Consider the following 25,450-nt stretch of genomic DNA (forward strand, 5'->3'; position numbering starts at 1 on the left):
CACTGCAGTTTGACTGTCATGCTCAGATTTTGACCAATATAACAGTTAACACAGTAACTACTGTAAATGTGAGATATATGAATGTATTACCCTGTGGTGGTGGAACATGCAGTGGTACTGACATTACCTCTCCCTCAACTTTTCACAGGTCCATCAGGTATTGGCCAAGCCCGTGGACCTGCTGCTGGTAAACATGACACTGTTTTGTTATAGGTGCAGGTTTACAATAGTGTAATCCCTAGACTGTCATCCCAGGCCTGCTGCCTGCATTGCTGTACTGTCGGCATGATTGCCAACAGCACACATATATTCTGACTGTGCTCATGTTAGACTCATACCTATGCCTTGTAGGTGTGACCACACAGAGATGAGACGGTATTGTCAGGACACTACAGTGTCATATGTATCAACTGGGTCTATATTAGAACATTGAAATTTCAAAACATATTCAGCAAAAGCTAAAAATATCGAAGCAACAGAAAACCAAATTTTTTTCCTAGGGAAAGAATTTGGTTGTCCTTTACTGTTGCTTCGGTATTTTCAGCGCTGTGGTGAAAGTTACGGGTCGGGTTCAGGTAAGTGTGCGATTGAGTGTGGGCTAGGGTAGTTAGGTTTAGGGTGCTTGTTAGCTATGTGTGCGATTGTGTGGACGTGAGGGTTAGGGCGGGTTGGGTGAGTTAGGGTTAGGGCGCGGGTTAGGTATGTGTGAGATTGTGTGGATGTGAGGGTTAGGGTGGGTTAAGTGAGTTAGGGTTAGGGTGCAGGTGAGGTGAGTGTACGACAGTGACGGACCTTAGGGTTAGGGTTTGGGTTAAGGTAAGTGGATAGTTAGTGGTGTGTGTGTATAGTTTAGTGTAGGGTTAGGTGTAAGATTTTAGGTGTATGTGTGTGGACTGCTGTTTGTTTGGTGTGCTTGTGTTGTGTGTATGTGTTTTGGAACAGTGAATTTTTTCCCTAGGAAAAAATTTGCTGTTCTGCATGTTTGATGTTTTCAGCTTTCACTGAATAGGGTTCGATATTTGAACATTCGAAGTTTTGAAACTTCAATGTTCTAATATAGACCCCTGTCAGCTGTGCAGAGTCTACACAAATGTCAACAGTGTACCTCACTGTTGCTGATGAGATTGCAGTGTAACGAGATGTTATTTTCAAATAACTACAGCTGTTAGTGGGAACAGTACTGTCTCATGTCCTGCTATATGAGGTTGAGTTTTCAACAGGTCTGTCACAGTGACGATAGTGTATAAAGCCTTACATATATCACAACATAGTACTGCAGAGCATAATAGTGTGGGTATTAATGTACTTCTTTTTCCTTTCTTATCACAGGTGACCAGGGGGGGTTGGTGTCTGTTCATTACACAACCCGATGTCAGTGTCTCTTCAGACTTTGATGATGATAGTGGATACAGTGTGGCACAAGTGGGGGTTTTGGAGGCTGAATCTGTCCTAGAGGTTGACATCACTCTTCTTCCCTCAATGTCACTGCACTCAGCCGGTATTCCCACACATGTTCAGTCCCCAGAGACCACAGATATTGGACAATCAGAGGTTGGGGACATTGAACAGGAAAGTGTGATAACTATGGCTCCATTGAGTGTAGACACTGGACATAGCCAGAGAGCTGGTGAGGTCCCACACAGGTAGAATGACAGGGGTGTTTGTAGGAGGCCTGCTGTCCATCCACTACCTGCTGCAGGTGTCACATCACAGGTCACTCGGCACATGTTTTGGGCCATCATGGAGGCACAGTCACATTCTGAATGGAACACAAGTTGTATGCTTAGGATTATGGATACAGCACAGTCTGACATCCGTGACTGCCTCCAATGCACTGGGGACACCCTGGATCAGTTCACTAATGCAATGGACAGAAGGTGGGCTGAGACTGTGTCTGTCTTGGACCACACATTGTCTGTGTTGGAATGTGTGGTTAGAGTTGAGCATCGGACTCATGGACGTAGGTCAGCAACCCCATCTGCTGAGAGTCCATGTGGCCATGCACAATCATGCTCCTCTAGTGGCAGTACATCCAGCGCTACATAGCAGAGTGTGATGTCCACACCATGACATGGCAGGCCATGGGCTCATGGTCCCATGCATTCCCATAGGGGACATGGTGCCAGTAGACATCAGTCACCATCAGGTACTAATATCACTTCTGACCTTGGGCATGGAGGTGCCAGTGCCACTCCTGGAAGAGCCAGTTCCCGTGTTTGGGGCTGGAGACAGTGAACTGTCACCTCTACCATGTACAGTCCAAAGCTGTCCAACATACACACATGTAGGATTAGCACTGAGCTTGATTGTGTACAACGCACACACTCACTCACCACTGTCAAATGCAGGTCATCTACAGACACACACAGCATCTTTCCATGGTTCATCTTACCTACTTACCTTCCTGACTCACACATGTGCATGTGATGATACCCATGCCACATCCCTGTCATCCTCGCCATCAATGCAGGAAAATGAAGCTATGTGTCTGATGCACAGGGTGACTATATTAGTTAACATGTACTTGTGTAATGCAGTGTTGTTTTGTCATGCTACTTGTAGTGGTTACCAACAGATACTGAGTGCTGGCATTTGTCATGTGTATGCCACATACTTTTGTGTACCTGTATTGCCTAGTGAGCAGGACTTGAAATAAGACACTATACACCAAAAGTTAGTTATACAAACTTTATTTCTACTGACACAAAGGAAAGTAATAAGCTAATAAACTCTATTTGTCTACTAAGAACAGAAAAGTAAATTCACTCTATTCATAGCCGGTTTTAGGCACCAGCGAACCCTGCGGTCGCTGGGGGCTCCCTGTTCCCTGGGGGCCCCCAACCACAGCAAGTTATTTTATCCTGATATTTTGTCACATCTGTAAAACCAACAAAAGCTAGTGCAGCAGTCTTGCATACTTAATAAACTATGAGGGTAATAACTTTTATTTATATCTCCCTTACAATTCAAAGATATTTCTGGTTGTAGTAACAGTGTTTTGTCAAGTACCAGGCATCAGCATGCCATTAAATATTTTACTACTGACATAGTGCTCCTGGCTTAGTTAAACTCTGCTTTTGGACATTTTCTCCACTAAAACTAACTACATAGCCAGCTTTTAGTCCCTGCAAAACCATGGCTGCAGGGGCCCCCCTTGATCATTTGTGTCTGTGTGGGGGCCCCACAAAAGCTGCTGCTGACTGGGGAAAAACGAGGAATGAAAAATGCATTCATTTCCTAATTATGCTCTTTAACATGAACGGGGCTGTGATATGACCCTATTAGTATGAAGCTGATAATGAACATGAACAATATAAGCACTAGAGGGATCAGCAGCCCAGAGTGACTTACTTCAGTGCAAACTTTGGATTTTAAGAAGAGCTGATGCTTCCAATCATCAGGGATAGTTTCTCTTTCAGGTAGTTTTATAACTAATACCAGAACACCAGATACTATAACTCAATTTATTTGCTTAAGAATTCAGTACAATCCCAAAAATAAATACTCAGAATCATAAATATGTTTAAATATTTCTCTAATTCACTTAAAAATTACTAGAATAACATATTTTGCATCAACATCTATTTTTGGACAATAAGTATAAAACTCAGATGTCTAGATTAATTGACTGTAATCCTGAATGATTTAACAGCAAATCAGATTTTTTACGAAGGATAAAGCAAAAGTATGAACAAAATCAGGGAAGTTCTGTGAAAGTAGGGACAGTGACAAGCATGCATTACTCCTCCATGGGATAAATCTTACTGCTTCTGCTGTTTGACAACTGCTAAACAGCAGTGACTAATCTGGTGTGGCAGTACCAATGTTGCACAAGGCAGTGCTGAAATAAGTACTAAGTACTTATACTAGTACTAAGTAAATAAGTAACTAGTACTGCTGTGGCGTGTGTGTGTGTGTGTGTGTGTGTGTGTGTGTGTGTGTGTGTGTGTGTGTGTGTGTAAAAAACATCACTGATTTTTATCTGTGCATGCACCCAATAATGCCAGGACACATACATTATTCTTCTGTGTATCAGTTTAACCTGAATGGTGCTGAGATATGTCCCTTTTAGGATAAAGCTAATAATAGCCTCTGTTTACAACCACACCCATTCTAAAACCAGCCCTGCTCAAATGTGTGTGTGTGTGTACATAAAGCTGCTACGGGTTATGCGGGGCTAGAGATTGTGTGGATATTACATCTTTAATTTTCATCACAGTCAAACCTTAGAGGTGCGCACATGAAGTCATTATAGCTTGTGTTTGAGCTGAGGGCAGTGTTTCTCACAGACCTCAGAGGTGTACAAAGAAGGTTACTATAGCTTGTATAAGAGAGGTGTACTGTCTAGGAGCAACAAATTTGAATATTACTGAAATCATTCTCACAATCATGTACTAGGCACATATACATGTGGCTACCTTTGACGGCTGGGGTGAAGAACATGCTATGTATATGAATATCATCAGTCACTTGAAATATATGACAAAGGCAATTTAAATCTCTGCTTTCATCCCAGACTTACACCAGAGGGATGCATAGGCAGTGACTTGTCTTTTTTAGAGGGTTATGGAGGTAGGCAGTATTTCCAGATAAGACTTAAATATTCTCACAACTACTGGCTTGTTAGTTTACTGTAAGCTACAATTTTGTCAGCTTTGAAAATAAAGCCTTGGGCACAAATTATGCCTTGAAAGAAAAAAAGACTGGAATTATTTTTTCTCCATAATTTTTATTTAGGCAACCATTGGAGTAAAATGTTGAGAAAATGCTCTAAAATGCATCCCAGACCATCTGTAAACCTGTGGCTTCTTGGGCCCTGACTTGAGTTATTTCCTAAGTGGTTATTACTGGGCTGTCTTGTTCAGGAAAGGTGTGTTGAAGGATGCAAGGAAAACTAAAGCTGAACCACAACAGTGAATTTCTTTCCTTAATCATAATTTCTGTTCAAGCTATTATTGGATGAAAAGGTTGTGTAAAATGCACTTCAGAGCATATAGAAAGTTATGGCTTCTTGAAAAACCTTAGAGTAAGGCAAAATGTGAGAGAAGGAAGATAAAGGTAATGTGGATGGTATGGGGAGCCCAAAAAGAGAAAGAATCAGAGGAGAGGACTGGAGGGTGTGTGTGTGTGTGGGGGGGGGGGGGTTGAAATGTAGGTCCAGTCATCATTTCACTTTAAGTCCAGACCTGTACACAGACTTGTTGCAATGTATCACTGTTGCAACTAAGTGCCAGTAACTCTAACTGCCCCTTTGTTAGACAGCTCAACATAGTGATAGTGTGATACATAGGCCTGTTGTAATGTAAAAGCTTGTAGCTGCAGGTCTGTCTGTGGATACTACTCCTAAAAGTTTGCAGCATGAAATAAAAGGTTGCTTAGGATGGATGGCATTGTTAGGATGATACTTATACTGGAAGTGCCTAGGGGGCCCCCAACTTGACATTTGCTGGGGGCCCCCAAAATGCTAACACCGGCCCTGACTCTATTCTACTAAAATAGAGAATTAAATATAAAATAGAATTAGACAATACATTTAAAGAAGGTTATACATCACCGATAAAAAGAAAGTTTCATCCTGTCTTCAGTCTCCACTGGGAAGCCCCATTGCAGTCAGGCAGGAGTCTTCACTGGGAAAACAGTCCTGGGCAGTGTATCCACTCCACAGGTGAGGCTTCTGCCTGAGTGTGGAGAATCCCATCTATATATAACCAGGTTGTTTACCACAAGTCATGAGAATCAGTACTTTTCCAGTGTAGGCTGGATCTTGCTAGAGCATTCTGTGGTGTTGGCCACCCACCCCAGAAGAGACAGCAAATCCTGCCAAGTACATTGATTTTGCCAATTTCAAATACTACACTGGAATATTTCAGTAACCTTGCAAGTTTTAGTACATTACCTGAAAACTCCAGACAAGTCATGTTTCATAATCAAATGTAGTAAACAAGTCATGTTTCTTAATCAAATGTAGTAACTTGCTGAAATTATCAAAATGTTCCGGAACAGAGCATCATGTCTTATGCCTGCTGAAAAGGTTAATATGTTCCAGAACATAATATCATTCTATATATCAGAAAGAAATGAAGAAAATAAAAGAATGTCGAGATATAGTGAGACAACAGTCAAATAATCATACTTTCTCAATGTTCCCCTCTTTCGTATCACATTCGTATCACAGTACCTTATGTTGTATGATGTTATAATGGCTGTATAGTTACACAATGACAGGTGTGTCATGGACCTGTTTCTGTTTCAGGAGTCTCATGGGATAACCTATGGATACACAGCCAGAATAAAGCAGCACAGGATGGCATGGCAGCACAGCAGCAATATGTCTTCAGCAAGGTACAGCACTATAAGTGCATGGCTCCATAGATTCATATATGTAAAACAGGTTAACAAGGACAATGGCAGCATTCAGCATACTCATGCATCGCTAATCTGTGAAAAGGTCTGCTACCCTTGACAAGTGTCACCAAGATTTTGGGAACTAACACATCTACAAGCTGTGGTGATAGAGATGACCCATCTACAAATATCCTGTGTCCAGTACAGACAGTTACCTGACACCAGTTATGATGGTCGTGTTTTGCATTCCATTGTGTAACCTGCACATGACATGTGTCACAGTAGATGTGTGCCACTGCTTCACATGCATGGGGGGGGCCTGTTTCATGTAGGGTGTACTGTCTGTCTTACATACATGTCTCTTCAGCATGTACTATGTATACCACAGTGGTGTTGTAGGTGTGTAGAACAGGTGAGATGTGTTAGACCTGTCATGGATATGTGGGAGGTACACAGTGGGATCCAACACTTCCCTGTATGGAGCCATACAAATCCCCTCCAAAGCATTTAAGAGACAGACTACACATGTATGTTCATGGCACAGACTCCATAGAACATGTTATCTACACTGTGTATTGGTGTACCATGGAACCTGTGTGGCTGCTACAGTTGTATGATATGCCTGTGCAGTGACATAGCAAGCATGCCATTGCACACAATGATAGGTGCGATGACTGCCACATTCAGTATAGCAGTGACAGTCTGGGATTTACATTCCAAACCTGCCAGTATAGGTTGTACAACAGTGAATGCATCCCCACATGTTACTGATCAGTGAAAGTCAAAGGCTACATTACTCTGTGTCCATAACTCCATGTGTAATGGCTCAACTGTGTGTGGTGTGCGGACACTACAATATTTTGCAAGGGTGGATAATTTCCCACAGGATAGAATTATGCAGTCAGTGACATTTTGTCTTTGTCAGTGGCTCAGAGAACAACTGACTATGTCTTAGGCCATCCTGGATAACTGTTGGTTCTGTGTGGAATTCTCTGACAGCTCCTAATATGCAATCACCTACCAATGTACTCCATCAGAGGTCACTGACAGTGGCTGTGACTGCAGAGAGGGAAGAGGTAGATGGGTTATGCCAATAATGGAGGATGGTGAACTCCACTGGTAACTGGCATTATTGTAGTGTAGTTCTCCCAATGCTATCTTCCCAGAGTATGACTGTCAGACACTTGCCTATCCAACAAATGACATAACACTCTGTACATGATTTATACGGTTTCCAGCAAGGTCTGCTGACCTAATATTGTCATACACCTGGTCAGGCCATGGTTGGTGGAATGAGACATGTCTGACATCTATTGCATAGTGTAACATTCAATGGGCTCCTTTGGTTACATTCGATAGGCATGATCTGGCCTTGAGTAAAAGCAACAGTGTCTGGTCCAGTGTCTGTAGGTGTAAGACAGTGTTAGTACTCATATCCATGACAATTCCTATCATGGCGTTTCAGGTGACATGACAGAGATCTGGGGACACCACTTGGCACTAAATGCTAGTTGTCGTCTGTGCAAGTAAGTATTGCAGTTGCTTCCAGCATGTTTCAAGAAGAGAGTCATGCAAGGTGTTTGTACAGAGCACAGATAAACACATTAGTTAAATGTAATATGTACACATAGTGCTGCTTAGCTGGGCTGCAGCTCATTTACCCAAAGGATGGTCCAGGTCCTTACCTACAATGCTCTACAACAGTGCCATGAGATCCCCACATGGGGAACAAACATATTGCAACATGCGTTTACCAGCATGGATGACCAGTACAGTGCCCCCCAATGTGAGGTCCTCCCTGGTGGGATCTAGCCACATATCAGTCTCCTTAGAACTACCAGCATGTACCCCCCTGCAGACAATGCAGACATATACATCAAGAAAGCTATTTATTACCTCCTGTTGGATGGTTGACATAGCATGACTGCACCTCCCACTTCAGATGGGACAAGCAGTTATGCAGAGCTCTAAACCCATGCATTATGTCTGCAGCATTACAACTTTACAAACTCAGATGTACGTGACAGGAGGGGCACAGGCTTGTCATGACTCAGCAAACCTGACTGGTGGACAACTGCCATGCAGGCTGTACAATAACAGGTGGACAGTGCTGTTTGACATTTGGGGTGAGGGTGCCCACCCTAACGTGCAGGCACTACCTCCTCAACTAAAAGAAGCACATAGTGTGGTTGTGATGTTGTGTAAACATGGTAAGTGACAAAAGTAGTCACCTACATATAGCAGAACCACATTGTGCAGTGTAGCTACATGTGTGACCTCAAAGGACAGGCCCAGATTGTTGGTGACCTCATACATCACCTGTACTTCCACATTGTCTGTGTCAACTGCACTCCCGTGCCACTACCACATGTGACACATGACATTCCTACAACCTGTCCCATAACTTCCATATTTACACAGCAGTTCATAATTGGCCTCTCACTGGATGATGCACAGCATCTATTCCACATGCTAACATTCCAGGCTGCATCCCACATGCGATCTGACAAGAATTACTAACACTATTGGGAAACCCTTGCAATCATACTGACACCACTGGCTGCACACCAGCTGAGTGGACAATGGAAACTGCTATATCCTTGCACAGAGGTAGTGCATCCACTGATCAACATAACTATACACCTCTTTGTCTAAGTATCCATATCTGTATGCCCATGGGGGCAATCATCATGGAGGTGATCAGCACACATATATGTGATTGTACACAGTTTGGATGTGTGACAGGGGGATCATGACTGTTACACATGGTGGAAATTTCTGAGACAGTCACCAAGGACCTGAGTGAGGGTACATCAAGGTGCACAACCCCCTAGACTGAGCCAAGCCATCTGACTATATCCCCTTCTCAGGCAATGTTTACAAAGCACCCACTTAGGCATCCATGATACCGTCATTGTAGGGGTCACTAAGTGGGCCACTGATGGCACACATATGCAACATAGGGACATCTGCCTCCAACTGCTGATCTGAAAGCAGCAGTACTCAACAGGGTGCATTCCTGGATTCTCTACTGCTTGGAATCCATTTAACCACAACATACGTGACTACTGACTGACTGTGGCTAACAATGTTGGTTGATGCCTGCAAATTGTGAGCACTCATAGATTCTCTGTGGTATGTCACTGTCCTGCAAAAGGCTATTGCGAACACATGCCTGTTGACATACTAATGGCCATAAACTCCATGCAAATATATATGTAGTATCATTTCCATCAGTTAGACCCATGTACTTGGTAAGCAGCACATCAGTCACAACATGTGATGTACATACTCAGGGGTGAAAGAATTAGGCACACAGATCTGGCCACACAGGTTTACACCTAATGTGCCTCAGATCACCATGTCTCTACAGTGGTATGACAGGAATCATATGGCATAGCTGAGGCCACAGTCACTTGTAAGTGACATACTCATACCTCCAGGTACTCTTCCCTCAGCATGTCAATATCTGAGTGTAATGGCCATTTGTTGATATTCCTTTCCAAGCAGTATTGGCAATTGCACATAATAGTATGATCCGTCACAGGGGCACTTCATGTCTTCAGTATGTTGGGGATCTTCTTCAATGAGTATCATTGTCGCCGGTGGCATATAGACTACTCAAAGGAGATCTGTACCTTGCATACAGTGCAATGTATGACCCTGCTTTATTGCATATGATGCCTATCTGTAGGAGGCATAGTAGGTGGGCAACTCACTGTAAGCACATTGACCTCATATGTGACATTAGTTCTACATGCTTTTTTTTTTTTTTTTTTTTGTAAATATTTTTATTCATTTCCGAAAACATGAATGCAGGTTATTTATGACAGTGAAGTATTTACAAATTATTTAAAAAGGTTGGCTAAAACCTCTAAACAGATATCAAGCATTAAAACCAAAATAAAGTATTTACAAGGGTATCTTTTGTTGGCATATAATTGACTTTCAGTACAATTGTTTCCTGATCATAATCTGCTACAGTCATTAGGTTCATAGGTTCATACTAGGCTATCTGCCCTAGGGCATTTATAAGCCTAGCCAGAATGTGTTTGGCTTTCGCCACCCATTTAAAATTTATTTTGCTATGCCCTTTTTCGAGGTTAGTATACTGTGCCTCTGTCTAACAGTGACACAGAAGTGATACCCGGGGTAAACCTATGATCTCCCATCCACTCATCAAGATTCCTCTTGAATATGGTCAATGAGGGACTCTGCCTAACCTGGACTGGGATTTTATTCCAGAGTGAAGAGAGCCTCAAGGTTATGAATCTGTCCCTCCAGCATGTCCTATTTATTTCAGTGCTGAGGTTCAAGTCTCTCGAGCACGTAGCTTGATGGGATTTGGATTTTCTGAGGTGCAGCATGTCCATTAATTCCGGGTTGGGCATGGCTTTATACGTCAGGCACAGATCGCCTCTGAACAGGCGGTATGCCACTGAGTAGAGCTGGAGTTTCTTTAACCGGGCAGCATATGGCATCTGTTTGAGCCCTTTGATCCTCTTGGTGAGGTACGTTTGGGGTCTTTCCAGTTGCTGCAGGTGTCTGGTAAGGTACATCCCAAAAGGGGCATTGTACTCAATTATGGGCCTGATGAGGGATGAGTAAAGAGGCACGATGACCTCCCCTGATCTAGATGTGAATCCCTTCATGATTAGGTGGGCTGTATAAAATGTTTTTCTAACCACTTTGGCCACGTGGTTGTCAAATGAGAGATTGCTATCAACTTGGGTCCCCAGGTCCCTAATGACTTCTTCTGTACTTAATGGATTACCACCTATGTGGTAATTTGTGGGCACTTTGTCTTGCCAAAGGGATGACTATACACTTTTGGCATTTAGCTTGAGGCCATGGCTCTGGCACCAGTTGTCTGTTTCTATGAGGCCCTTTTGGAGGATGCTTGTGTCGGCTGGAGAGTCGATTATGGCGCCCAGTTTGCAGTCATCTGCGAACTTGGTCAGCCACAGTCCTTCCGTGTTGGCCTGTACCTCCGAGAAATATATACCGAACAAGAGAGGTCCCAGGACTGAGCCTTGTGGGACACCACTTGTAACTGGTTTGGAGTCTGACATGGCTCCAGCAATTCTAACCATGTGGGTTCTGTCCTTGAGCCAGTTTGCAATCCATCTAGTGACATAGGGGTTTATATTTAAGCTGGTGAGCTTATCTATAATGCCCGAGTGGGGTATTGTATCGAAGGCTTTTGCGAGGTCCAGGTAGGCTGTGTGGACCACCTTCCCCTCGTCAATGGCCTTGGTGACTGTTTCAAAGAAATCAACCAGGTTTAAGAGGCAGGATCTGCCCTTAACAAAGTCGAACTGGGTAGGATCCAGTGTCTGTAGGTCTCCAATATCTTTATTTATGAGGTCCATGATGATCCTTTCCATAGCTTTGCAGACCAAGCTAGTCAGGCTTATGGGGTATTAGTTTCCAGGATCCGTTGAGGCACCACCTTTATGGAGAGGGACCACTGCTGCTGTACGCCACTCTTTGGGCACATATCCTGTAGTAAGGCTGAGATTGAACAGTAGTTTTATGTTTGGGTTTAGCTCTTCTTGGAGTTCATGCAGGACGCAGCCCGGGACACCGTCTGGTCCCATTGATGCTGTGTTTTTTGCTTTGGAAAGGGCGGCTCTTACCTGAGCATCTGAGATGTCAGGGGGGCAGCACTCTGCTGGGATAGATATTTGCTCTTTTGTTGGGGAGGGGGGGGAGTTTGCGCTGAACCTGTCAGCTAGGATGTTGGCAATGTCTGTGGGTTCAGTGTATTTTTTGTCATTTTGGACTAATTCTGAGCATATCTGGGAATTCCCACCCAGGTTCCTAACATAACTAAAGAAAGCCTTGTGATTATCCTTAGTGTCCTGTGCAATTTTTCTCTCGAAGCTGGCCTTAGACAATTTTATGAGTGCCCGTAGTTTTTTGCTAATACTGATCAGTGATGCCTTCCCTTTTTGGGATTTTGCTCTATCATTTAGTAGCTTCCTCCTTCTATTGTATAGTTTGTTTATGGCTGGGGTCCACCAGACAGGACGTCTGCCTTTGGAGGATTGGGTCATGGTTTTATTTGGGATCGCATGATCCATGCATTCCTGAAGGTGTTCATAGAATGCGTTTATAAAGGATTCTGCGGTCTGGGCCGTATTTTCCACAGGCCCGGGGGCTTTGAAGGATGCCACCTCGGTTTTGAGGAGTGTGAAATTTGCTTTAGAGAAGTTTTTCACTGTGGTTTTCTGGGCAGGGGGTGGGGTCGGGATGTGAATATCCAGTGAGATTAGTTTATGGTCTTATCTTACCAGTGAGGGATACACTTCTGGTCTGGAGCATAGAGTCCCCATGTCGGTGATGATCAGGTCCAGTATGTTTTCCCCTCTTGTGGGAGTGGTAACAAGTTGTTCCATAGCATTTGAGTTTATAAATTCTAGGAACCTTTGGGCTAGGGTGTTGGAGCTAGAGTAATGCTCCCAGTCTATGTTTGGGTAGTTGAAGTTGCCTAATATAATGGTGTTTGGAGAGACCTTCATATTTTCCAGTGTTCTCAGGAAGGCCAAGTGGGGTTCCTGGGTTTGGGAGGGTGGTCTGTAGCAGGCTATAAACTGGAAGGCAGTTTTACCCACAGTTAGTTGTATCTGTACCTGACTGTGTATCAAGAACAAAATATGTAATCTTGTGGAGTCTCCTAGCCATTGCAAGGAAGAACATTACTCTCTAGTATTTCAGTTACTATTTGCCATGCTATATATAATGATGTAGTTCTTTCAGTTCTTCCTTTAATAGTGTTCATTTCCAATTGCGATACTGCTGACACCATATTCATGAATTGCTTAAAAGTTGGAGAAGCTTTGGATTTCCAGTTTGATGTAATGTTCTTCCTTGCAATGGCTAGGAGACTCCACAAGATTACATATTTTGTTCTTGATACACAGTCAGGTACAGGTGCATTAAACAAAATAATAGATTTGGAAATCTGGAATTTGTCATTGAATACTATTTGCAGAAAATAATTTATTTTATCCCAATATGGTTTAATGAAATGGCATTCGTAGAACATATGTTGCCAGTCTGCTCACATATCCAGCAGCCTATATTTTCCTTAAAAATAAGTTCCATTTTATGATGGGTTACATAAGATCTGTGTATGAATTGCCATGTAAAGAGTCTCCAATGTAATGAAAGTGATGTCTGCTTTGGAGAGAGAAGAATAAATTTTTTGTCTCTGTCATTTGGCACATGTCCATTAATTGATCTATAATAATTCCATATAAGTTTTTATTTTTTTGTTTGTTTTATAAAAAGATGATAAGTATCCCTTTCCAGTAATGGGTTGATTCATTAGTAATATTATATGTTCTATAAAATTAGAAACATTCTGTCTTATTGATGGTCGCATTGTTTCTTGTTTGCTTAATATATACTGTCTTAATTCTTGTACATGTAGCCATGAACTGTTTTCCATATTTAATTTCCGTTTAATTTGGTCTATTGTCAGAAGTTTTCCAGAGTTTACCAATTGATGCCAATATATTAATCCCTTTTCTTTAAGCATGTTGACTACTTCTATATCAAATGTTATTATATTACCTTGTGTACATGCTTGTGGGAGAGATTTTTCTGGCAGACTTAAACACACGCTTGAAACAGAACCCTGCCTAATAGCACACAGAGCACCTCAGCACATAGCATCTGTATGATTGACTCGGTAGCCATCATCTCAACACAGGGCATCTGCCTGTGTCCCTCTTGGACTGGGACAATACGTGCTGATCCTGTAACTACAAAAAATGTCTGATTGTGAGGGTTGTATGACCATTATCCTAGTGAAGTTCAAATAACCTTTGGTTTCATAACATGATGTGAAATACTCTAACAGGCTCATACATGGACATGGCTACATTGAGGCTAGTACCACTTCCAATCAATGCATACAGGACATGCCAGGGCACACACGTAGTGCAAGTTGGCTGTAGATGAGAACTCTTACCTATGTAATGGTACACACTTTAGATCACAGTACGTGATGCACACAACACACCTCATGTCTGCTAGTACTATCAGTTTAGGACATGTTATGCTTGATGACATCAGCAGGCCTTGTTGTGGTCATTCTTTTGTAGGGCCACATTACATGCAACAAATAAAATACTGTAAAACCCTATTTATTTCTAAGTTACTATGGTGATCATATCTATGCCATATGGATATACACACACACCCAGCAAGTAGCCTGGTGTGAGATTAAAACTCCTACCTATCTAGTCTTATACACTATAGCTCACAGTACTTATTGCACACACTGTGGCTTAAGTCTAATGATACATTGTCAGCTGGTAATCTTAACTCATTACATTCGAGTGACGTCTCCAGGTGCATCTGCAGTTAACTCCTACTGACGCCTCTAGGCATCAAATATTGCTTGTTCATATTTGCATCAATAATTCCAAAACCATGTTATGTACAGACTTAAAAAAATCATATTAAAGCTTACACAATGGCAAACTCAAGTGCATTAATATTTGATCTCTGTCTAGTACAGTTAAATAGATAACTGTTGTTTTTATGATATTTTATATAGATATCATTTTCACATTTTTCTAAATATGTCAACAACCAAGTAGCACAGATAGACTTCCTTAGCCTCATATGAAAGCTGTCAGCTAGATGAATAAAATGCTGCTGACAGTATCTGTGTAACTTGAGTGGTCACTGAGATGTTGTAAGTTGTTAATAAAATATTATAAATGTAATTGTTACTGTGTTTACTGTGACTTCTAAAATTCTGTTTACAACCTAGAACCTAAAGAATACTACCACTATAAAAATAGTTTGTTCTGAAGAGTTTGCCATTTATACTTCTTTCATAACCCCTATCATTCCAAAGATATGAACATTTGTTTGAAATGTGAAGATGTAATTTGAGTCTGTTAAAAAGGCTTAGGCTCCTCCCATTGGAAGTTACAGTGCAAACTTCCTGAGCTCCATTGGAGTGAATGAGTTAAGATGGATCACATCATCAGAGCTTATAGAACAGGGCAGTGTGAAGCCAGCAGCAAGTTACAGGGCCAAAAAGTGCATAACCATTGCAGGTGGATAGCCCTGAGGGCATGCCCATTGTTTGCAGGGGGAATACACACACACACACACACACACACAAAACAAATGGTCTGGAGTGAGATTAGAAACACTACTTATCTAGTCTTATACTCTATAGATCACAGTACTTATCACATGTGCCCCGTGTTAAGTCTGCTTTATGTGATTGCAGGCACAGTACTTGTGTATTATACAAACTAGGCTTGTGTTGAAGAGCATCTGTGGCCTGCAGAGTGATATTGCTTCATACTGTTATCTGCATCTAGAATCCTAGCAGTGAGATAACTATTATCCTAGCTATGTTTGTACAGTTACCAGTATGGCCATATGTGGCTGGTTGCACTTGGGCAAACATGTGGGCAGAAACAACGTGCCATGTCTATGCATGAGTTGACAGCATTGCACATTATACCACCTGCTCACCTGTGTCTGTCTACGTGGTGAAATCCAGCAGGCACAAGTGTCTGTAGGTAAGTGGACTTATGTACTGTTGCTCCCTTAGTTTGGATATTTGAGCAACAGTATGGATGTGTGATAGTGCATATTTACTCACCATCATTAGGGTATGTAGGACAATACTGACATCCACACACATATTTATGTATTTAACAGGGATGTATATATAAATGTAGCTGTGTGTGTATATGTATATGTGTTATGTAGATATATGGGGAGAGTCTATGTATCATTTTAATATATATAGCTATATATAGCAGTATATATATCTATTTGACACTACATAGAGATAGATATATGTGTGTGAGAGAGAAAGATAGTGACAGACAGATATGTATATGTATATGTCTGTATGTATAGACAAATCTATACATAACAGGTAATTTTGATGAAGGGACAACAGAATTGCGCTCATTTTAACTAAGTGTACGGGCATGCCCAGTGGGACCGTCAGTACTTATAAAGTGACTCCAGGTCATACCTACTTGTACTCTAGTCTGGGATTTTGTGTATTACAGACAATGACATCTCTCCCCGTTTCTGCAGTACTGCACTTCACTCGTAATGTCCATGGCATTTCCCAGCTGTCTGCTGTACTTAATATGTGACTGAGGTTCATAACGTTACATCACACACAGACTGACAGTCTGTGAAAACACCAACATAATAATAGCTCACATGCAAAAGATGTGACTACTTCCAGATTGGAACCATCAACACCATCACCTGTGCTAACTCCCCTAGTCCACTGAGCCACACAGGCTGCAAGTCAGAGAGGAGTCATTAATTTCACAATCAAGAGCATAAATATGTACGTTGCTATTCCTGTGTTATGTGTGACATACAATGTGTGATCGAGTTCTATGTTACAGCCCTGAGATTGCCTGGTCTGCTGATGTACCATTGCTGACTTACTGTTAAAGCAGTTATATGAGAACTCTGCTGTGTTGGGGGTGAAGGAAGAACAGCACATGATCTGCTGGGATAAACAGTAGTCCAAATATCATGTGACCCCACTGTTTAACAGCTCCCTTTACTTATGTAGTGAATATTCCAACCATGAGGTCTAGTGATTATTCAGGAACACATACTGTTGGACTGGGTATCTGTAGTCCCATGTGGATGTTACTTCTGTCCACATAGCCCACTATATTTCTTTGCATAAATGTAGCAGATCCATACATACAATACCATATTATAGTAATCCTTAAAAGTAGTGTGTAGGTTAGAGACTTACCTTGCGAATGCAGCAGTTGACAAGACTGTAGTTCAGGGTTGACTCTGTGTGATGCAAGCAGTACACAGCCAATACATGGATAGGTGCAGGTTGTGTGGGTTGCCTGGCATCAACAATTTTAATATATGTATGCGAGTAGGAGTAAGACGATAGTACCTAGGGCCCTAGGTTGTCAGTGAATGTGCTATGCTTTGTCTCTTAGCCAAAGCCAGGGCATACTGGGCACACCTATGTCTGTCTACAGGGACATCATTGGGGGTTCCTCCTCTGAGTCCTCCTGTGACTGTGGCTGTGGTAACCTAGGCAGTGGTGGGGGGCTGTGTATTCTTTCCCTTTGCTGATCCTGCTGCAGCTGTTTCCACAGGATCATATTGTGTAGCATGGCACCTACTGTGAACATATGTGCACATGTGGTTGGAGAGTACTGCAGGGCTTCACCAGATATATTGAGGCACCAAAACTGTCACTTTAGAAGCCCATACACACTCTCTGTGATATTCCTAGTTTGTGTGTGTGCCTCATTATAGCATTCATTGGTGGGTATGTGTGCATTTCTGATGCGTGTCATCATCCATGGTTCCAGTGCGTAACCAGAATCCCCTAGTAAATGGCCATGTGGGATGCCTCTCCTAGCAAACATCTGGTACAGCTGTCATGCATGCCAGATATGGGAGTCATGATAACTCCCAGAGCTGCCAGCACACACATTCATGATAATTCCCTGGGCATTGCACATGACCTGACAGTTGCTGGAGTGGTACACCTTGTGGTTGACGTAGATTCTACCCTCCTCACCAGGTGGTGACATGATGCACACATGAATGTAATTTATGGCACCCAGTAACTCAGGGTAGTGAGCTACATGGTAGAAGTGTTGCATATTGCTGGCCCTCACCTCAGGGGTAAGGTGAAAAGAAATGTGCTCACTGGCATATGGTAGCATGGCATGCAGGAAGTGGTGGATTGCCCTAGATGCTGATGCTGTGAGATCCCCATCATATCCCCAGTTGGTCTTTAGAAAGTACCTGTAGCTAGTATCTTAAGAGCTGCACATACTTTTGTTTCCACTGGGATGGGGTCTCATCTTTTGGCTCTGGGTCTGAGTTGAAAATAATATCATATGCATTTGCCAGGAAATAAAGGGCAGGCTGGGTGTTAAGGAACACAACCTGTGAATTGTGTGCTGATAACTTACATTTCCAACCTTATATCTAACACTTTGTAGACCTAACCTAGCACACACAGTGGAAGTAAGGCAGCCTGCAGTGCTGTTGTGTTTTCCTTCTCCCAACCACTAATCATTCACAGTTGCAATCAATTAAAAACAAACACTGAGGGAGTGCCTGCACTATGTTTACATTTCATACATGAATCCAAGTATTTGAGATTCAGCAATTCTAATGAGTTCACACCTCATTTGTATATTCACCATTCTAACAGCCTTGAATCTACACCATATAAAAAGGCAACTGTGTAAGTTAGGCAAACTGATGGTGAGGAGAATTATGCATGTTGGTAATACTGCACAGAAGCTATTTATTTCAGATATATTTGTACAGAGGATCACAGAACATCAGAAGGTATTCTTGCATTTTGTCACCTACATGTTGCATATGCTGGAATGTATTTAACACAAATCTAAAGCAAAGGCTTTTACACTTATCTGTATGCATTACTTGTAAGTATACTGATGAAATTGGCATGTTTTTCACCCCATTTCACAGGTATACATGATTACCAATACCTGATAATGGAATGCTCTGTGATCAATATATAAAATATTTTAGGGACAGTTTCTTTGATAGCACTTTTAGCATTTCAAAGATGGTTTGTTAGTAAATTGTGTCCTTTGCTTGTTCTTGTGGGTGGAGAAGCTAAGGTGAATTACTGTTATGGCACAAACAAGGATATGTTGCTATTGGTACACTCCTTGTTTTGCATTCTGCCTGTTCATCGTTCACATTTCTAGATTGCTTTATGTTTCTCCAGTGGGTATTACTGAGTGACTAGCTTTTCTTTTTTATCTGGAAACAGTTATTTTGTAGTTATGTGATACTTGTGTATTATCCTTTTGTTGTATTTTATGGCACCTTGGAGTATGCCCCTCAGGCATATCAACTCCAAGAGCCCCCCCCCTTTACCAATGCCGAGAACCAGGTTATTGTTGATGCCTTTAGGCGACATAGTGCTTTCCTGCTGGAGAGGAGATAGGGACATACGGCATGCCAGATGCAAATTTGGAGGCAGATGGTTGATATGAATGCCATAGGTGGCCATGGCAGAATATATGAGCAGGTGCACCATAGGGCAACTGATATGATCACATCTACACAGAGGAAATCAGCTGCAGTGGGCCATGACCAAATGGTTACCAGGGAGGGCCTGCTAGAGAACCTCCACTAACACCCAATGAAGAGTTCCTGTTCAATGTCAGGGATCCAGACAGCTGACAGGAGAGTGCAGTTCAGCATGTCCTGGATATTGGAGCAACAGTTTTAGAAACAGCAAGCACATCCTAGAAGGAGCTTCCATGTAGGCTTTGGTATCTCAACAATTGAATACTGTTGTATAATAAAACATTCAATACATTACTTTTGTGTCACATGATTTTGTTTGAGGGGGGATTGAAGATTGCTACAAGTATTAGTTATTAGGTTGGAATTGTCAGCCATGTTCTTGTTGAAAGTTAGTTAACGGACATATAAAGAGCTATAAACATTATCTCATGTGTTATTGTTACATGCAATGATGTAGCCTTTACCTTTTGCTTCACGTCTTCCAGGACCATCTTACTTGCAGAGGGGGAATCTCACCTGCAGATGGTAAGCCAAACATTTTTATGTTTGTACTGCTTCTCAATTTAAAGAAATAGTTGAGTGTGTGATGTTGATATCAGGCCTGTTGTGTGCATTGCTGTACTGTCTGTATTAGTGACAGCACTGTTTGTTATCATATATTTGAATATAGTAGTGTAGGAATTAATTTTTTCCTGTGTTTATTGTTTTTCATCCTAGGTGATCATGATAGTGGAAGTGTGGGTCCTCTGCCACCAGATGTCATTGTATCAGCAGACTATGATGATGGTGGTGGCCAAACAGAGGCACAGTCGGGGGGTGCAGAGGTTGAATCTGACACAGAGGTTAACATAAAGCCATCTTCTGCATATCCACCAGACACAGCCAGTAGGCCTACACCTTCCCATACTAGTGATACCACAGATATTAGACAGGTGGAGGGTGAGGTCATTGATCAGGGAATTATGGCTACTGTGGCTTCACTGCTTGTTGACTCTGGCCATAGTCAAACTGTGGGTGAGGTGCCAGGTAGGAAGAATGATGGAGTGCTCAGAGGGGGCCTGCTGTGCCTCCTCCACCTGGTGCAGGTGTCTCTTCCCATGCCACTCAGTGTACCTTTAGGGCCATCTTGGAGGCACAGGCAGGTTCCCATAGGTTCTCCAGACAAATGCTCAGGGTTGTGCATGTGGCACAGTCTGACATGTGTTACTGCCTCCACCTTGTTGCCAATTGAATGGATTGGATGAATGACACACTGAAAGGAGGGGTGTTTGTCATGGAACAAGCATTATCTGTGATGGAACATCTGCTGGGAGGGAACAGCATCCTTGTGGTCATATGTCAGCCACATCATCTGCTATTAGCCGATATGTCCATTCCTGATCATTGTCCCATAGTAGCAGTACTTCCACTGCTCCATCAGTGAGTGTACTGTCCATACCGATATGTGGCAGGCCATGGGGTCATGGACCTGGGCGGCCCTGTGAGGGGAGCTCATCCAGTAGACATAAGTCACATTCAGGCAGAAGTAGTGCATTTAAATGTGGGAATGGATGTTCCAGTGCAATTCTTGGTAGAGCCAGTTCTTATGGTCAGGGACATAAATGATGAACTGCCACCTCTACCATACATGGCTCACACTACACCAGCTTATCAAGACATTGTGCCAGAACAGACCTTGGCTGTGTTTGTGCAGACACTCACACACCAATTTCACCTGGAGGACACCCTACAGCCACACACACACACACACACACACACACACACACACACACACACACACACACACACACATTTTCTCTCACTGGCCATTTGTCGGTTTATCCAGATGTCTGCCTGCTTCTCTTTCTTACTCACACACATTCAATTACCTTTTCTGTCAGCCTAGGCCTCCTGCCCCTGCCTCACACAACTCCCTGAGCAAGTGATGATAACTGTGCCATATCTCTGTTTCTTATCTTATGGATTTAGGGATACATAAGCTGTGTGTCTGCTCAGGGTGCATAGCTGAATTAAAGTGCTTAGTATATCTATGCATATGTTGTATTAAACTGGTAATTATACCTTTGACTTGTATTGAGCTTGGAAAGTTACACAATTGATAGCATCAGAATTTCCTAATTTTGTTGTGAATGATCTTGTGAGGGCTGTGAAGTCAGAAACTGCAATGTATAACATTACTTTCTGACTTCTCTCTTTAATGATTTTCCATTACAGATGTACTAAACTGTGCCATGCAGTGACCACCACTACGTTTGAGGTGTATGACTGTGGGAATCTTGGATGCCTGAGGCCTACTACTTAATAATGAACACACATAAGTCACACAAGTCTCTGCTGTGACATGTTAAGGTCATTTCTATACAAATCTCCCACCTTTTACTTAACACTACCAAGTAACAAAATGCAAGTATATGCAAGTCATTCATATTATTACACAATACACTCCAGATTCCACACTTCCCCTGTAATTCTAGCTGGTGCAACAGTTTTAGTTCAGAGCTGACTGACTGATGCAAGCAGTATACAGCCAATACATGTGGAGGTAAAGGTTGTTTGAATTGCCTGGTATCAATGTTACTATATGTATGTGTGTAGGAGGATGGTTTTAGGCCCCTTAATAGTAAGTGAGTGTAATATACATTGTCTGCTTGCCAATGCAAAAGCATACTGATCACACCAACATCTGTCTAAACCCACAGCAGCTGGTGGTTCCCCCATGACTCCTCATCTGCCTCTGCCTGTGGTGACCTTGGCATTGGTGATAGAATGTGTGCCATTTTCCCTTGCTGATCCTGCTGAAGCTGTATCCTCAGGATGATGATGTGTAGCATGGCACACACTGAATATTTCTGCATATATCCATAGATTGTTCTGTGAAATATCTAGTTTGAGCATTTGTCTCATTATGTCATTCTTCTGTAGGTGTGTGCATTTCTGATGGGCGTCATCAGCCACAGTTCCAGTACATAGCATACATCCCCCAGTCAATGACCCTGTGTGATATCCCCCCTAATCAATATCTGGTACAGTTGGGAAGTATGCCAGATATGTGAGTCCTGGTAACTGCCAGTGTTGGCAGCACAAATGTTCAAGATGACTCCCTTGACATTACACATAACTTGGCAGATGATAGAGTAGTAGCCTTTCTGTTTTTGTAGAGCCTACACTGTTCCCCAGGTGGTGCCTTAAATTCTATATGTTTGTGTGCAATGTATGACACCCAGTATCTCAGGGTAGTGTGCTACTCTGCCTGCTTATTTCTGGCCTTGTCCTCAGAACTACAGGGAAAATATATATGGTCACTGGCATGTTAGAGAATAGCATTCAGGAATTGGTGGAGGATCTTAGATGCTGATGCCTGTGATACCCCCAACAGTGTCCCACATGCTAAAGTAAAATGTTGTATGTAATGTCAAGTGCACATGCGCACACTCAGTTGACAGCAGTGAGAATAGAACTCCTACCTATCTAAGTACATAGACTACTGAACACAGTAGTTTACACAAGCACCATGGCTCAAATCTGATTTGGAATGTGTCAGACAACACTTTGTAGCTGATGACATCAGCAATGCCTGTTGTGAAGAATATAACAGTGTCACACATGCTAGTGTGAAATACTCTTTGTAATGCCAAGCAAGTGCAAAAATACACACACAAAACACTCACATACACAAACACATACACAACCACACACATACATACACACACACACACACTCACACTTAGTTAACTGCAGTGAGAATAGAACCCCTACGTATCCAAATACAAAACCTACAGTACACAGTACCTTATGCATGTACCACAACACAAGTCTGAGTTTTGCAAGACTGCAGGTGAACTTATAGTAGATGACATCAGCAGGGCATGTGGGAAACCAGATGCTGTGTGGGCTACATGAAATGGATATGTAGGCATTATGTCTTGTTATCCCTCTTCCATGTCTTTGTGGTCATTATCCAAGAAGTCCACAAGATTCAATAAGCAAGATATACCCTTGCCGAAAACAAAATGTGTCAGGACAAGTGTTTTGAATGTCATCTATGCCCTTTGGATATGGTCCATGCTGCTTCCTTCCCTAGCTTTGGAGATAAGGGGTTTTAGGCATATGGGTCAATAGCTGTAGTTCTGAATGTTACCAGATTGATGTGCATTGCATAGCACAGAACATGTCACATTACATTTTGTACTGTGGTTGATATACAGTATGTGTGGAAAATGTACTGAGGCATCAGGGTTGCAGTGCTTGTGAGGGCAGCATATGGATGTATTGTAAATATGTGACATTGTTAGACAGAGCCCTCAGTTTGTAATGTTTCCACATTTATATTTATGTCATACACAGTAAATGGATGGTACACAGCAGTGATACAGCATAATATATACATTTCCATAGCATGGCAAGCAGTGAGTTTGTATGATGGTTAGCAAAGTGTTTGTGCATGTGAGATACAAATTTCCATTCATTTTTCACTGTTTATGCATAGTTAAGCAGTGCAAAGACAAGGGCCACACTGCTAAAGTCTGAAAGTTAGCACTGAGTCTATGAAATACACCTGCTGTTTAACTGACTCTGAGGCAGCACATGTTAATGCATTGGTACATTATTTTCTGGGGGCAGATGGTAATACAGGTATATCTAATACTGGTAATGCTTTTCATTATCGAGTGATACTGCAATGACATCAATTGTTTATACGAGTTGTGTTGCTGTGAGTCAGCATAGCGCGGTGCTGTTAAGTGACATTATGCAAGGGTAACTGCACCTGTTTGCTGCCATGCACCATTAAACATGGAGCCCAAAAAGTGAAGGGATCCATTGTCTTTTCTGCAGCTTATGTGTGTTTTGTTATTCTATTTGTTGACCACATTAAAGGTGTTAAAATGAGGTAGATAGGAAAGTGATGAAAAGTGGAACAAGCATGGGGATGAACAAAGGGAAAGAAGGACAGGAATGTGCAGGAGGGAGGTAGGAAAGAGCCATAGATATCCATTTCTTTAACAGTGTAAAGTGAACAGATGTGCAGAATTTGGACTGTCATCTGCAGAGAGAGAGGGTTGACCAAACACAATCAATTAACTGAATTTGGACTGTCACCTGCAGAGAGACAGGGGTGACCAAACACAATGATGTTGTATAACTATACCTCCCAACTGTACAGAATTACTCATTTTTTACTGAATTTTGGGGTCCAAATAATGGGGTGCTACTATCATTTCCAACTTTTTCCCAGCTGTTTTGTTTTGAGCTGATGTCAGGCTTCTAATATGATACACCTGGTGGCTAGAGGTACTCAGGCTCAAACTCTGTACCTTGGGTACAGGTAAAAAGAGCCTAAAGTCCCTAGCCACCACCATTTGTGAATTAAAGACTCATATTTTTTATCTGTTCCTCATAAAATCTGTGGAAACTAAATGGTAACACAAAACCTTTTATTCTAGCAATTTTCTAAGTTTATAAGATCAGTATTTGAAATGTGTCCCTATTTTGGGGCTGTATTCCCCCATTATTGGCTTTGTCCAGGTTTTGTGTGCTAAGATGTTGAGACTAGAGCTATGGTGAGAAGTGAGAACTGAATTTACTAAATGATAGCCATTTAAGTTTCAGTCTTTCTATCTTTCAGGAAACTGCTGATTTGGCATAGTGGCATGTTGCTCTGACTGTAGTGCACAGGGTCCTGGGTTCAAGACTTGGCAGTGAAATGCATTGTGGTAACACATTTTATTCTAACACCTTTCCAAAATATTTGTCCCCGCCCCAAAAAAAAAATGAAATTGAAAATAAGTGCGAGAAGCTGTGCAAGATGCCTATGGCTTACACTACTGTCATTTTTTATATATATATATATATATATATATATATATATATATATATATATATATATCGTGTGGGTGTGGAAGTAGACTTTTATGATGGACATGTTCTGAATTGGGCAGTTTTGTCATTATTAGTTCATACATTTTGTTTCATTGCCTGCTGGAAAAATGTTCAAACAATAAGTTTAAAATGCGCTCTAACAAGTGTG

At 42.0% G+C, this 25,450-nt stretch overlaps 1 long non-coding RNA gene across 1 annotated transcript in view; it reads right to left on the reverse strand.

The window, feature by feature from the left end:
* The window catches only part of LOC122791811, a 268,292-nt gene that overhangs the window by 91,801 nt on the left and 151,041 nt on the right, over positions 1-25,450 (reverse strand). The gene's annotated exons all lie outside the window — the stretch shown is intronic.

This window comes from Protopterus annectens, chromosome 17.part0 (genome assembly GCF_019279795.1).
Source record: "Protopterus annectens isolate FY-2018-M chromosome 17.part0, PAN1.0, whole genome shotgun sequence".
Taxonomy (NCBI): Eukaryota; Metazoa; Chordata; order Ceratodontiformes; family Protopteridae; genus Protopterus; species Protopterus annectens.